The sequence below is a fragment of the Falco naumanni genome, chromosome 1 (genome assembly GCF_017639655.2).
Source record: "Falco naumanni isolate bFalNau1 chromosome 1, bFalNau1.pat, whole genome shotgun sequence".
Lineage (NCBI taxonomy): Eukaryota > Metazoa > Chordata > Aves > Falconiformes > Falconidae > Falco > Falco naumanni.
In genome coordinates this window covers 56995294-57007950 of record NC_054054.1, presented here as the reverse complement: position 1 = coordinate 57007950, position 12657 = coordinate 56995294, and the positions used below count along the sequence as shown (strand labels likewise).

The following is a 12657-nucleotide window of genomic DNA, read 5'->3' as shown; positions in this document are numbered from 1 at the left end:
TAACTTTTCTTTCTAATCTTCGCCTACTGATCACATTTGAGATCATGCAAGTTCACCGTTGCTTCCAATGGCATTTGGAGCTGGAATTTGGAAATTCCAATCATTTTATGTTTTGCTCCTTGCAGTATTTTGACGTGTATCCTGTAGTACTGTAAAATGGGAGTTGGACACATTATCCTAAATATTACACGTAAAAGGTACTGTGCTGATTCCTGCAATACCATTTTTAATTGCTTTCCACTCATTCTGTTATAAGCAGATAGTGTGTGGCATCTCTTGCTTCAGTAAGTAGTTGCCTTTAATTTGATGTGTTATGAACTAGACTCTCTTGGATTCTGTTACAGTACAAGTAGTTCAACAAGCGAAGCTTTCTCTACAACTTCTGGAAGCTGACAGACATCACATCCCAAAAGAAGATGCCAAGGATTTCACATTTTGAAGTGACCAACTGTAGTAGTAAAATATTTCGGCCTGTGACTTCCTCATGGTTACTTCAAGTGACTTGATATTAACGGGAACTTGTAAACCAAGTATCAGAGACACTGAGAAGACCAAGGTCCCATTCTGGTTTTTTTTTTTGGGTTTTTTTTTTTTCTTTTTTTTTTTTTTGGTGGGTTCCCAGCATTTTTTCTATGGAAAAAAAATAATCACTGGAAATTGCTACCTTCTATGAGAACATTGTACAGAGAGAATAAGATACAAGCCTTTCATAATAGTGGTGAATTCTACCTTAAATGTGTTTTGTGATGAGGAATTGTTACAGATTTCTGCCTGGAATAGAAGCAGCAATGATTGCAAGGACAGGAAAGATACTATTAATGCCTTTTGCAGGCTGCCCATTGACTGGGAAGCTTCAAACAAACCAGTACTTTCTGTATCGCATATGAATCAATACTCTTGACTCCGCATGGTAGGAAGCAATGATTATGTTAGTTTTCCTTCTCAAAACAGATGACCTGGACAATTTATGATGAGATGAATTTCTCAGTTTCATGCAGACTTCAGCTCATGTTTCAAGCAACTTAAGCTACAAAAGCCAGTAAAAGGGTTTTCAGACCTATTTTGACAAGTACGTGTTAATTTTTTTTCTCCCAATTTAACCATTAGGATCATTCAGAGTATATTGGCTTTGAGTACAGGTGTTTCTGTGTTATTTGAGTAGAAAACAGGTGGGTAAGTACCCTGGCAATGCGATGTTGAGAAGTATCTCACTTCAAGGAAGGTTATTTCTGCTCTGTCTTCTTCCTTTAGTTGTCTTGTCTTTGTGTAAAGATCTTGATAAACTCAAGAAACAGTCTGAAAAAGTGGGATGTGATTCCCACAGTTAAGGATGCATTCAAATTCCTCTCTAAACCCAACAGGAATACTGAATGTGCAAACACAAGACAGGGAATAGATAGATGCTCTGAACAAAAGGATCTGTGGCTCACAAGATGAGTGTGCACTAATGCCAAGCTGTTGCAGAAAGAAAGAAGGCATATGCTGTAGTGGGATGTGTGAAGAGAGAATCTGCAACATCTCATATTTAACATAGTATAGAGAAGACATCGAGGGGATGTGATATCAGTCTTCAAATACATGAAAGGCTGCTGCTGACATCAGTGGCTATGTCAAGACAAGATGGGCTCAAAATGCAGTAAGGTAGATTTCAGTTAGTAAAGGGAAAACTTTCTAATAGCGAGGATACATTTTGCATCAGTTGCTTCAAGATGTTACAGGGAACTGTTCACTGGCAGTTTATAAGTACTAATTAGCCAAATGTGTGGCACAGGTACTATACCGCCACTAACTCTGCCTTGGAGCATCCAGTGAAATGGACTGTGTGACCTTCTCAGGCTTCTCTGGGATTATGCCAATATGTGTACCAGCATTATCGCATTATCAGGATAGTACTTGATAAGAGGCAGGAAGAACAGTAACATATTTTTGGAGTATGTTTATTTTACAACGACCCAAATATCTATTCATGTTAATTTTTAACATCCCAGCATTAAAAGGTTACAATAATACCTAAAGAAAGCGTTCTAAATACACACAGAGTAACCTCCATGATACAAATCAGCCTGTTACAAGAGCTGCAGGGCCATTCTCAGCTGAAGTCTTGTTTTTGACATTGCCCCCATCCCCCAACACCTTTTTTCTCTCCTATTACCTCTTCTAACTGTGGAAAACCTTCTACAGACAATTCCTTCCGTCCCCTTTACCATGACACACAATTAGTCTTTTAATCTGGCCATGGCAGGTAGTAAATTGTCATCAGGACCACTTGTTCTAAATTATGTACTCAGAATGATGGGAACTGGACAGAAAAAAATTTGCTCTTTAATACAAGCTGGATTCCTACACAATTTTCTTTTGGCTCACCTGTTTGCTTTATCCTAATATTAAGTCTTGTGATTTAGATTATGAAGTCTTTGAGTCAGAGCTTCCACCTACTGTTTGGTTCATGTCTTGCACGTGGGGTTTTCCTCTGTATAATGTGGTGCCTGTGGTCTCCCTGGTACCTCTTCTCCTGCCCTTCACCTGCTCAGAGTGCCTAAGACAGTGGATCAGCCTAACAATCGGAATGACTTCAGGTCAAGTACTTGGCAAGAAACATGAGCAGAACACTCGTTCTGGAAACCGCCCTGAACAGCAGAGCTTGATTAATTGATTAATGTCTGATTTTCAGTTAAACATTTAATAAAACTTATCTTTTATGGCATTCTATGCACAATACGTGGCATATGAAAGCAGCCAGCTGGTTAAGATGCACACTGTGCTGTTCAGCATATTGGCCAGCCAGCCAGCGTGCGAATGAAGCAAGCTGCCAAGCTGTCTGCGAGGGTTGGACATCACAGGAACAAACAAGAAGGGGCCATGGCAGAAAAAGAAAGTAGAGGGGTCATGGCAATGACGGAAGAGAAAGGCAGTGTTTTAGGAGCTGGGGGAAGAGGCTGCAGCCATTGCTTATCAAGTGAAGCCTTTAAATATTGAACCCAGTTGGTTTGAGATGATTACTCCTGATTTACCATCCGATTTTGTTTATTGCATCATGTATCAGCTGTTGTTGCTCCACATAAAGACAGAGGCTGGAGCTAAGGTAAAGCAGTTCTGCTCACCAGTTAGTTGCTGAGCAAAGTGAACCGAGTGCTAGTAAGGTTACATGATAGTATATGATCACCTTGGAGGAGCTGCTCTCATACACAGTAGAGGATTAATTAATTAGAAATGCTTCTTTTTGCTCGGTGAACTAGACTGGCAGACAGAAAAAAAATTAAAGAGTGGTTCAGAAACACTAGTCATTAAGCAACCAGAGGATCTTGACAGGAAAAGGAATGAGACCTGTCAGAAGTATGGACCTAAAGAAGATTCTTGGAATAATATTAGTCCTAGTAAAATCCATGATGAAGTACACGGTAAAACAAAAAGAAAAAACAAGCTCAGAGCAAATGGTATTTTTCTTACACAGAACTTTTATTACTGTTCTCTCTCCAGCAACTGCTCCATTCATTGATCAAACTATTTTAAAGAAATCCTTTGTGATAACACATACATACATAGTCTTACTCAGTCCACCCAGCAATGGGTGCACTGGGGACCTAGCTTTTTCAAGCAGAAATGGACATACCTTCCCATTCTGAAACTATCGACAAAAATGAAGTGCTGCCATTTGCACCATTAACACAAGTATAGAGAGAAGATGCAGCATTTTTTCCTATCAAATATAACTTCATTAATATAATCTTATATTTTTGTGTTTGCTTCACACAAGCAGTAAGTTGTTTAGTTTCTGCCTTTTTATAATCGGTACGTTATGATGGGTCTCTGCCACCATTCCTTCAAATTTCAGCCCCATAAGCCTTGATTGATGAAGTTTCTTCAGTTGAAGGTAATTTTAATTTGAAATGCACCCAGAAAAACGGTACCATTTTTTTTTTTTAAAAACTCAGCAGTGCAACCCTGACAGCGCCAGGTGCCCTTAAGACCTAGTACTTCTATGACTTAGTTACATAAATATCTACAAATTAAGCATGACAACATCTGAAATGAGTGAGATTTTTTCTATCTGCCCTTGATTCTTTTTCCACGCTTCAGAAATCAAGTGCATGGGCAGGGAGAAGCCATGCTGTGCTCCTGTTCATGCCCTGGATGCAGCGACGGGGCCACAGGGACCTGAGGCCATGGCATGAAATGCCCCCTCCCACCACAGGGATGGGTCTGGCTGGGCACACCCAGACTGCGGCTGAAAGAATAGGCGTGAGGGATGGGTATATATAGGAGACACAGATAATAATGATGTTAATGATGAATGGCAACATTTTAAAGGAGGTGAGGGCTGGGGGAGTTTAGGTGCAGTCTTTACAAATTGTTCTGTCCTCCTCTTTTTCTCTACACATATCTTTCAGAAAACACAGTTCACAAATCCTAAGTAGGCTCCATGATGCTGTAATTGACTGATGTCTACCGATAATGATCTGCTTGGTAACAATTCTTCTGTGCTCGTTGTAGTAACACTAACAGGAATTATTTCATTTGCTTTCATATGGATGGTGCAAGCACTTCACATAATTAGCGTTAGCACATATGAGGAAAAGCCCCTGGTTATTCACAGATTTCCCCTCTTCGTACCACCTATGTTCTTTCAGTAACCCTTCTAAAGCTCATGCTGTCCATTTTAATTACATTCAGATGACCATGTTTTAAAGTCCACAAGAAAGATGGCTGTAGTGATGTTTTATTGATGTGTACAAGGAGTCATGAAATTAGCTGCAATACGTAACACTATTTCTTTCCAAGAAGCTTTAATTGCTTTATAAGCTTACATAACTGGGACCACTCTACGTGTGGGTGTGTGTTTAAATGCACATCAGTGTGTTTCTGTCACGCCATTTCCAGGTGACAAATGCAGGACTGCAGAGGATCTCCAAATAGCCTTTGCTACAGCCACTCACATCAGTTTAAATTGGGAGTGGGGAAAAATGTCACACAGTATTTGAGACTGATTCAATTACCCTGGCTCGTTGAGACGTTTTGTTTCTTGTCAATTCCTTATTTAATTTTCTTTCCCTTGGCCATTACAACCCCAGATCCCCTTTACTAAATCACTATTTGTTTCATGTGAACTGCAGTTCACTGCAGAAGTAAAGAACCTTTACTTTACTTTACTGTAGAACTGTAGAAGTAAAGAACCTTTCATCACAACTTTGACAGACATCTTACATGTTAGAATGGAGAATAATTGATTGATAATGTGGTGGGCAGACATGTCTTTCTCTGACAATAGTACAAATGAGCTCGGATTACTGATTTGGACCAGATTCCCAGCACCTAGGGGGCTGTGCTTTGGCCTGAAAGTTTCCGCCTTGCTATAAGACAAACAAGACTCACAATAGGTGAATAGTTTAGCATATAAATCTTAGGCCTTCCTAATTTCGCTTTGATAATCGGAAAGACTTTTGTCAGGTAGCAGAAAAATGAAAAAAAAAAAAAAAAAGCTTATGTAAAAAATAAAACGACTTTTAAATCATGAATAGTTGCAGCAAATTCTCCTTTTAAATCCAAGCCTAACCCTGTAGGGAGATGCTGTTTTCCTGGGATCACAGATGGCAGGACCAGTTCAGGCTCTTGGTTCTCTTGCAACCTTCTCTTTGGCAGACTGAAGTGATTCTTCTAGGATAGGTTTGAGAGTATTTGTACAGGCTCCTTGTTCCTTCAGGGCTAACTCTTACACCAGTCAAAACCAGTGAGTGAGAAGACCTCTGGAGTTATAGGGTAGGTTGTAGGGAAATTTAAGCATAGGAAATTTAAGCATATTTGATATGTAACTGCTCCTTGGTCCTTATGGATTCAGCACAGCTAAATCACATCTTGGTAATTATGGAGGACACGTTCAATGAGAGCAAACAGATTCTCCTTGTGGCAAAGCATGCTGTGTCAAGATCTGTAGCCTTCTGCTGTGAAATGTACATGGAAGATGCATCATGAGCTGTTTTGCATCTGCCCATATATTGAGTTGGCTGCAGTATGAAAGCTGCTTTCATACCAGTACAAACACAATTAAATATTACTGCCTTGAGGATAAGATAAAATAACTTACTCATTTTGATAAAATTCAGTTTCACAGACATAAGAGTGTGGCTCTTTCAGGCACCATCGACATACACGGGCTGGGAGCAAAGGCTGAATTGAATGAGCTCCCTTTCCTCATGCCCGTCCCGGTCTGTTCCTCAGCTGTATCTAAAGCTGCTGCTTCCCTCGCTGATACTGAGCTCATGTGCCCTGTTGTCTGGGAGGAAGGTGAGCAGCACGTGGCCAGCTGCCTCCTCCTCCCACCACGCTGCCACGGCTTTACCTGTGCAGCCTTTTCCTTCAGCAGAGGCACTTGCACTGAGGTGTGTGGGGAGAGGTCACTTGAATGAGCTGCTCTGTGGAGACAGCCCGAACCTGGAGCAAAGCCGGGATAACTGCAGCGAGACCTACAGGACTTCCCTCCTGCGCTTACCCCTACAAATGTGCTGTGTCCAGCACTTGCCTAGTTTAGGTAACTGCTCATTCTGCTGGTGTCTTCACCATCACTGACTGCAGCCTTCAAAACCGTTTTAACCTGTACTGTCTGGGAACTGCAAGCCAGCAGGGAATAAATGCTGTGCTCTCATACATTGAACCAGCAGCTGGGAATGATTTGGTGACGCAGTCCCTAAGGAATCCTGACCTGGTGGGAGGTACTGACTTCTTCTTTCCACCCTTTTTTAGCACATGCAGCCACAAAGGAGCAGGATGCTCATGTGCTCCAGCCTGCAATTCCCAGTACAGCCAGCTCATGCACAGTTGCAGAGCATGTATTTCAGTTAGAATTACAGATGCTGTGTATTTTGATGATGGATCTGCTACAACACTGGAGAAAGGTAACAAATTAGTTATCACCAGACACGCTTCTGTTTACAATCCTTGTGGCTACCGCTGTACTGATGTTAGATTTTAACACTTTTGTTTCAGAAGGGACTTCATATTAAGAAATCTGTCATCTGAAAACCAAAGCCTGTCTGTGCACATTTGGTACAGAGGGATTTCAGCTACATTCTAAGCAGGCTGCTTTTCTTTTTCTAGGGAGGTTGTACTTCACTATAGAAATCCCTGAGGAATAACCTACTACTTCCCTTACATATAAAAAAAAATCTTTATTATTTATCTTCTTTGTTATTCTTACCTCCTCTGAAAATGTGGCCGTGTAAATACTGTGTAATGAAAATTAGTAATACAGGTTCTTGCATGGACCTACACAGACTTCTAGACAGGGGAAAAAGCCTCAGCCCAGTCTTTGTTCCTTGCCAAGGCAAAGAAAGAACTTTTTCATTATGAGTTTTCATACATTCCTATCTTATAACTTTTCTGGATTTCTGCTTAACTCTTGGGGAAAGAGAATTCCCACCAGGGCTGCACAGGCAAACATTTTTGTCTGAAATTAGCGTGTATTTAATATTAGGCATATATTGGGGTAGGACTGGACCTCAGATATGTTTTCTTACTCAAAAACATGCAACAGTTTCTACAGGAGCAACTTAGCCCCACACCACCATTACTTTGTTCAGACCATTCCTTAAGGAGGTGTGAAATCAGTTACTCTAGAACAAATAAATTGTATTTCTTATGACTGCTGAAGTCCAAAGGCATGAAAGAGAAACAGTACTGCACCTTCCTGTTCTGTGAAAAACGTCTGGCTTGGATGCCTACACCATGAGCATTCAGAGTTAGGAAGACAACTTTTATCTGGCTAGGTTAGGCTGATCTCTGCTTAGGGAGCTAACCTCATGCTTTCATTTGGTGTATGTGCATCTTCTGCTGCAGGTCTCAGTACAGGCAACATAAACTGCTTCTGACCCATGTCTGTTCTGAAATAGAAATGGTGCAGCTACATTTGTGGATGCCAAGCCCCAATCAGTCATCCTTGCTGAGTCTGGACTAATTATTCTGGGCATATTGCTGCAAGATCTGGCTTCTCTGCTTCCAGACTCAAACTAGTATCTTCACGCTGTCCTGAATGATGTGAAAATACAAGCCTGGAAGGGTGTTACTTTGATGATTAGCTCACAGGTTAAACCATTATCTTGCACTCCTCACATTCTCCGTGTACGGTGCAGAGCATGTAATTCAGGAGTGCAGCTGCCATTCACCTACTCAATCACACCACTGCAAATTAGACACAAAGCACTGCTATTCAGATTTGGTCTCACGAAATAGAGTGGAAAGAGGGAGAACAAGGCTCTAAATTTAGTCTGTTTAGAATGACACACCACTGAGTATTCTCATCTGTTTTCAAAGATGCAATAAAACAGCATGGCAATACTAGTAAATGTCATTAGCTCTTTGAATTAATAGAATTACTGTTGGCAGCCAACGGTAATAGATTAGAGCAATTCTCATCTAGTACATTAGAGTAATTCTTGGCAGTGTGAACATAATGAATCGCAGGAGTTTACAACACAACCATCCAACTAAAACTTGGAATATAAAGTCTCAGCCTGTAATGACTTCCTTTTTTGCCTCTTTTCTCTTTATTCAAGGCAGTATGATTATTATTATCTTTTTTCAGTCAGAGAGTCGTAGCTGTAAGTTCTGTTTAAAGTTTTTACTGATTTTCAAAGATGCTGTTGACTGGTTAACGTGATTTAAGAAAACCCAACTTTCTCTTTTTAACATAGGACATCTTCAAGGTTTAACATACCTACCTGAAATCATGGGGTTTTTAGGCAGATAAGATTATAAATTTTCATTACACAAATATATTGTCATGCCATCTTAACTGGGCTATGAATATTGAAGTACTGATCCTGCTCTATAGCTTCTGTAGAAGTCTTTTCTGTAAAAGAAAAACTGTGTCCCGAGCTTGTAAAGTGTGCGGTTTATTCATTTTTCCCCAACATTTAATAGCTGTATTGATAAAAAAAAGCATTATCCCAATAGCATCAGCACTATGTAAGCCCTCAAAATGCTACAGACGCCAGTATTTTCTTGCTATAGTTCTTAAGCCTGATACCAATTTCTCTGTTGTGTTGTTGGAATAAGTTTGAGTTATTCTTGATTCATGTGGAAGAATTAAGTCCTGCTAAGGTTGTTATCACTGGAATGGGATTAGGGTTCCTCCTGTTTGTGAACCAGTCTTTGCTGTTCCTACCTTCCATCTGGGCTACAGTCCAAACATGATGTGTCAGAGCCAAATCTGAAGCGATTCAGAGACTCTATACTGGTTGAGAAAACAGTGTGCTTTGATTCTTTACCTATTTGTGCTTAATTTTGAACTATTTTTAAAGAGCTATACTGAAAATAGAGAAGAGAGCAGCTTCTTCTACTTGCCCCCAAAGAGAGACTGGTAAGATAGTGAGCAAACACTCTCTGTCACCTTTTAGCGAGTGATTTCAGTTGCTGGAAAGGACCATTTCCACCTTTTAATAATCACATCTTTGGTTACCAAAGGTATTGAAAGATGCTGATGGCTCTAATGTAGAAGAGCACCTGTGTGTCACTTGCCAGAAGAATTGATATATGTGGATTAGAGGTTATCAGAAGATCTGTATAAATATTGAAAAATATGTTCTGTGCTCTTTCCCCAATGGCAGATTTATGGTCAGCTAGCAACTGCCTCAGATTTGAACACAAAGCGCATGTTGAACCTAATGGCTGCCCTCTGGAATGATTACTGACAGATAATATCCTGCATGGCAAAGGAGAGCCACCGGTCACAGGCGTTCATGCCTGAGACCACAATGCGTGTGGAGAACCTGACAGCTAGCTCCTTCAACACAGTGGTGAGAATCAGACTTTTTTATGTCAAGTTGAATCTCTTCATATAAAGAACATGCATCCTATAGGTTCAACACCATTTTAAAATTTATTTCATTTTCCTTGTCCTTGCTGAGCTACGTATGTTTGTTTGCCTTAAGCTTCACCTTGATGGCCGTCGCTAAAGGAATGCCCCTGAAGAACTGAAGGCAGAGCACTATTTATGCATTTGGAGGACTACTGAAGAGTTAAAACATTCCTTCTGTTTCTTCTTTACAACTAACCTTCCAACACCACTCTAACGGAGAAGCAGATTTTTTGCAAGCTGAGCAAAAGGAGATGTACCTTTCCCTAGACTATAAAAAAAAGATTACAGCAACGTAGAGATAGGGAAGCCCAGTGTTTCTTAAATTACCAAAATTACATGACTGATAATCAATTTGGAATCTTTTTCATGTCCTTCCCTCCATTTTTCATTATTCTACTATCTTCTGTATTTTCTGATCTTCTGAAGCAACCAAATAGTATTTTACACAGGGAGAACTTGCTAGAGGAAATTACCCATGAAAAATAAATGCAAGACAACACTGTGACTAAGTGCTGTACCACCAGATCTTGCCGTTCTTTGTCTCCATTGAACAGCCTTGCCTTGGTTTAATTCAGGAAGAATTCTGACTTTGCTATTGCTTCTGATTCTCTTAATTCCAGAATGGATGGTGAATGGAAAAGAAAGTAAAAACCAGTTGTGTCTCTGCAGTCCACCATAGAAGAAAACAGTATTACTGGTTTGACAAGTGTGCCAGACTCACTCTGTAAAAACAAAAATGCTACGTTTTTCTTGCTGTTACCAGTTTACAGATTCCAGAAATTTATAGAAAGGACAAAACATTCAGCTAGAGGCTCCATAAAAATTACATCTTTTTTTGCTAATGTGTGTAAGTCCGGTAAATAGTTTACTTAGTTCTCTTAGGCTTATAATCAACAGGACAGAAGAAAATTTATATGGAAAAATGGATTTTTATAGGCATTTTCTTTCATAAAATTATCCTCCTAACCATTTGGGGGTTTTCTCCCAACTGTTTGAGAAAAAATGAATTCTCAAGTGATTAGTAACTTGAATTATGAGCATTCAAACAAACTCCTCCGTGATCTAAAAATATTGGAAGCAAATCACAGTCAATTAAAAACCCACAGAAATACAGAGGCAGAAAAATATATCACTCAGAAAAATAAATAATTCTTTGTGGCTCTAACTCTCACTGTGAAATTCATTTAGGTAACTCTGCTTTTAAAGTGAAATCAGAGATAGCGTAAAATATCATAGTGAATTAATAATCCCAGTATTTTAGTAAATAAATCTGTTGGATGTTGTCATAACTGGTCACGTTGGAAAGCTCAGATCTTCAGCAAAGGAAATAATATAGCTAGACAAAATATAACTGCAACTCTACGGCTGATTTAGGAATTCAATTAGGCTATCTAGAATCTTAGCCAAAAAACAGCATTCCTTTCTAATCCTGGTTCAGGGAAGAACAACACTGACTTTTATAAGATCCCTAACAACCTCACATATGGTGTCCTTGATTGCTGCCCTATGCAGTTTCTTTATTCTCACCTAACACTTCTCTGCCTGAGCCATCATTTTGTCTAAGCAAATGTTTAAATGACTGTGGCCAACCATTCTTACCTCTTTTGGGAATGATTTTTTTTCAAAGACTTTTTTTCAAAGGTTGTGTTCCTTGGGGAACTCTGCAATAAACTCACAGTTCTGCTACTGATCAACCACTGCATTCTTACAAGTTGCAAATAGCTATTGTGGGAGGCAAGGGATAGATTCACGGGTTTTGGAGTATTTTTTGCAATGGATTTTCATACACTGACAATTTGTCAGCAGGAAATGCAAAGTGAAGAAGGCTCCAAAGGATCCTACAAGAGAACCAATAATACCCATATCAAAGCACGTGATGCCATCCTAAAGAGACAATGACTGCCACAGGTACAGGAAGAGTAATTTATAAAACCTGCAGGATAAAACTTTGATTTCTGCACTGCATTATGTTTTCGTTTACTATTTAGTCCACAGTGGGAATCCATTGCTTTTTGCCACAGAACACTGAAAAGGGAGACAGAAACTGAGTCACAGTATTTTGATTAGACAGAAAACGAATAACAGTACTTTCATTACAGTCACTCATATTTTCTTAAATCTTGTATCTGTATGTAGAAATAGTAGCAAAGCAAAGAGTAAATTTCATAACCCTCTGCTTAATATCATGCTCAGTTGTTGGTACTGTCTGGTTTACAGAACAAGGAGAAATTGGCAGTCTTTTTACAAAGCATTTTCTAGAGCAAGAAGGCTCGAGAGTGGAGTTCTGAATTTGTTTCCATTACAAAGCTAATACCTTCTGTTCGCAATCATGGTGGTGTACTACAAGGCTGATCTCCCTTTCCGGGAAGATTTCTGTGAATTTTACTTTTGCCATATCTGTTTAGCAATAGAAAGTAAAGTGATGCTTTGGATTATCCCGTTCCATTCTCCAACGCCAACACCAAGTCCTTAGCGTAACCTAAGCCTTTTGTTGACCTTTACGTTAACGCTAATCACAAAATAAAGGAATTTATGAAGCATTTTTCAGGATGGTGTTTTCCCCCCCATACTTCTGCCAAAATCCTCCTGCTCAAACCCCTAGCTATGCAACTACCTGAGCTGAACACCTCAGCACTAGTTTTTGAAACGCTGGTTCTGGCTTTTTATCATTTGCCTATACAGCAAGGGATGGGGGCAAGAGATGGGAGCTATGAGACAGCATAGTGCAAAGAGCTCTCTTTTGAAGGGAAATTTTCCTGGCCAACCTTTCCCATTCAGCTAAATACAGTAAAACATTCCATAAAGTAAAA

General features: G+C 39.7%; 1 protein-coding gene across 5 annotated transcripts in view; it reads right to left on the bottom strand.

Annotated features, from left to right (window-relative positions):
- The window catches only part of GABRB1 (gamma-aminobutyric acid type A receptor subunit beta1), a 142016-nt gene that overhangs the window by 109544 nt on the left and 19815 nt on the right, over nt 1–12657 (bottom strand). The window lies entirely within an intron of this gene.